This window comes from Staurois parvus, unplaced genomic scaffold (genome assembly GCF_062004578.1).
Source record: "Staurois parvus isolate SC_StPar_1 unplaced genomic scaffold, SC_StPar_1.0 ptg001461l, whole genome shotgun sequence".
NCBI lineage: Eukaryota > Metazoa > Chordata > Amphibia > Anura > Ranidae > Staurois > Staurois parvus.
In genome coordinates, this window is record NW_028319257.1 from 173027 (window position 1) to 177226 (window position 4200).

The following is a 4200-nucleotide window of genomic DNA, read 5'->3' on the forward strand; positions in this document are numbered from 1 at the left end:
CTTTTTCATAACTAAGGCTGGCCATACATTATACAATTTTCTTAAAGACTTTTGCTTTAGATTTACCAAAAACCATATAATAGGAGGGGTGTTCACACATGTCACTACTCTGATGCTTTGCATCTGCAGAAAAATGTGTTGCCTGTCATGCATGTTTAAGCGCATGGGTACAAGGCGTAAACACCCCATCACCGCATGCAATGCACATGGTTGCAGCCCATTGGTGCGGCATTTATGGGATTATTATTATTATACAGGATTTATATATTATTATTCTACAGGATTTATATATTATTATTATTATACAGGATTTATATATTATTATTATTATTATACAGGATTTATATATTATTATTCTACAGGATTTAAATGGCGCCAACAGTTTGCAAGGTAGGTAATTTCCCTTGCTTTGTAGAGATGACTTTTATTTTCTGGTGTCTGCAGGACAGGAAATGAAGGGAAATTTCCCCCAGGGGACACAGACCCCCAAAAGGAAGTTAGTTCTGCTTTAACACAGCCCCCCTCCCTCCCCAAAGTAGAATTGCAGGAATGTTTCTGTCTTATCTATTTTTTTTAATTTTTTTTTTTCCACCCCGCTGCGATTATTATTATACCTACATTACATTACCTACAGTTGTGTTGCGTCATGTGTTGAAGGATGTCTGCATTCTTCCCCAACATACTTGTACAATGTGAACAGGGCTCATAGAGAACAATTGTTTTTTTCTTTGTTCCTGACCAGGGGCAGACTGATCATTTGGAAACTCGGGCACTGCCCGAGGGCCCGGGGTCAGTAGGGGGCCCCATGAGATGCCTCTGGTACCTTTTACATAGGCTTTTTTGAGTTTGGGCAAGGACACAGGGGCCCCATGATCCCCTATTGCCCGGGGGCCCCATGAGTTGTCAGTCTGCCCCTGTTCCTGCCATATACACTTTATTTGGGGGGGAGGGAGAGGCACCTCTTGCCTTAGTTGCAGGGAGGGAAACTTTGGCTTTATAAAGCGGACATAACTTTTGTTGGTGGGGGAGGGGGGAGCTTTCGCCATAATCTGCAAATCTGAACAGCACTTACCTCCTTCTGGTGACGGGTCCAGGCATCTTCCACCACTGCATCATCCACCATCTCCACTGCCTGTTATTATGGGTCCTGTCGCCAACCTCTTGAGATATTAGGCGGTCACGGACACACACGCGCACAGGAGTTACATCATCCCCAACACCTGGCCTATTCCTGGCATCTTACAGATGCCAGGAATAAGTCAAGAGTGTATACGGAGTCCTCATGCACACTGGACGTATATAAAGCTGCTGTTTTGGACTTTTGGCATTTTTATTCTACAGCCAGTAAACCCCCCAGCATGTTATCCTAGGTGTCCATGCACACATAGGATGTAATCAGCATTTTATGGCAGGGGTGTTTTTTGCCTGGAAAAACACTCTAACGCTGGTAAATGCAGAAAACCGCAGCAAACCGGGGGGGTTTTTAGCAAAAGTTTTATTTATACTTTTCCGTGTAAAAAACACTAAAATACACAAACATGGAAAACGCTGATGCAAAATCCCTAAACATGTGGAAAAACTCACGGTTTTAACATGACTTTATTCAGCGAACGCTACCGGCGTTTTTAAAATGCCCAGTGTGCATGAGGACTGAAGGGTACCACTTGCTGTGTAGCCCTTACTCGTTCACATGGAGGCCCCATTATATTTAAAGGGGCTTCCAAATTCTGAAAAGCCCGCAGACCACCACAACCACGAGCCAGGGTTGTGGGAAAGAGGCTTTTGGTCTTCCTCAACATGGAGATAAGATGCTTTGCCGGGGGGGAATCCTCAACATGGCATCCCTCCCGTGTTGAGGGTATGTGGCTTGGTATGGTTTAGGAAAGGGGAATGCCTTCTTGCCCTCCCTCTTTCCAGGCTAGCTAGGCTGCATGATCAGATTAAGGCTGGCCCAGGGGCGGACTGACAACTCATGGGGCCCCCGGGCAATAGGGGATCATGGGGCCACCGTGTCCTTGCCCAAACTCAAAAAAGCCTATGAAAAAGTTACCAGGGGCATCTCATGGGGCCCCCTACTGACCCCGGGCCCTTGGGCAGTGCCCGAGTTTCCAAATGGTCAGTCCGCCCCTGGGCTGGCCATACATTATGTAATTTTCTTTTACAATTTTCCTTTAGATTTACCAAAACCATACAATATGAGGTCAAATTTAAACACTTTCAATTTGTATATAATCAGGCAGGCCCTTGTACTACATAGTTGAAGGGAAGTCTAAAGGAAATTGAACAAGAAAATTGTATAATGTATGGCCAGTTTAAGAGTATGTTATGGATTTTTAAGGGAATCCCAATCCCTTTTTTTTTTTGCATGCCTCCCCGTCCCCCCCAAAAAAATCCATTCCAGACAACTTTTACCTAATAGCCCAGAAATGGGTGTTTTGATTTGGCAGTTTCAGCTCTTCTTGACTTTGATGGCTTTTGGGGTTCAGGATCCATAAGGTTGGCCAAACTCCACTGGAATTGAACCCAGGGCAGTATGGCTCATTATTATTATTATACAGTATTTATAAAGCGCCAATAGTTCGCTCAGCGCTGTACATTACAAAGGGGGACAGAACATGTGACAGAACAATACCAATACAATGCAAAACATGAGGGGATCGAGGGCCCTGCTCTTTGGAGCTTACAATCTAGGAGGGAGGGGATGGTGGCACAGGAGGAGATAGCTGTGGGGGATGGGGTAGTAGGAAGAGTGGAGGAGGTCGGCAAGTTAGCCGGGGGTGGGGTAGGCTTCCCTGAATAGATGGGTTTTCAGGGTGCGCCCAAAGGAGAGGAGAGTAGGTGATAATCTGATGGGTTGGGGCAGGGAGTTCCAGAGGATGGGTGACACCTGGAGAAGTCCTGTAGGCGGGCATGATAGGAGACGACCAGGGAACTAGAGAGAAGGAGGTCTTGTGAGGAGCGGAGTGTGCGTGCTGGGCGGTACTTGGATATTAGGTCGGTGATGTAGTTTGGGGCAGTATGGTGGATGGCTTTGTACGTCAGTGTTAGGATTTTGAATTTGATCCATTGCGCAATCGGAAGCCAGTGGAGAGATTGGCAGAGGGGGGTGGTGGAAACGGAGCGGTTGGAAAGGTGAATGAGTCTGGCAGCCGTATTCAGGATCGACTGAAGCGGGGATAGCCAGCAGTGAGGCAGGCCAGTGAGGAGGGAGTTACAGTAGTCGAGTCGTGATATGATGAGGGAGTGGATGAGCTGTTTAGTGGTTTCTGGGGTTAGGAAAGCATGGATTTTGGCGATGTTGCGGAGGTGGAGTCTGCATGAGTTTGTTAAAGATTGGACTCATCTCTAATACTGCACAATGTGTGCAGGAAATTAAAAATTGCTCAGGGATTAGGAAAGATTTTTGGAAGAAATCCTTGGGGTTGATTTACTAAAACTGGAGAGTGCAAAATCTGGTTATATGGTAGCCAATCACCTTCTAATGCAGGCATATACATGGTCTGAATTTCAAATGATTTTTCGTCCGAAAATCGAAAACGTTGTTCGCTCGGTAATCCGATGGTGCCATCAATGATTTTCGAAAATCGTCCGACCGAGTCATAAAGTTCTCCCCGTATAACAGGCGAAACGTCTGTTCCTTCCAGGTCACGGCTCATGCGCATATTCTTTTCGGAAAAACTATCATTCGATTTGACCATCATTGAGTCGAAAATCAGTCATTTTTTATGGATTTTCCAACATGCCCGATCACCAAAAAGGGGGGAAACCACGAAAATTGGCCGGTGCCATTGACCCACTAACAGAGCGAAAATCGGCCGATTATTCTTGGGTCCGATTTTTGGATGAAAAATCAGTCGAATTTCGACCCATGTATGGCCGGTCTTACTTCAATTAAGCTTTGGTAATAAAACCTGGAAGCTGATTGGTTTCTATGCAGAGCTGCACCAGATTTGGCACTCTTTAGTTTTAGTAACTGAACCCCTTTACAATGTCCTTTCTGCCAAATCTCCCGCCCTCCCAGCAATTTTTAAAATGTCATTCTGCTTTCACTTCCGCTCATATATCCACATTTCTGGAGGGGAACACTGATATATAAAGTGTCGTAACTTTCAGACCTGTGAGCCACCATTGTTGGGAAATCCATGAAAACGATTCTCAGAGCCGAGGGTTCAAGTCAGGAAATAAATCAGACAAAATATA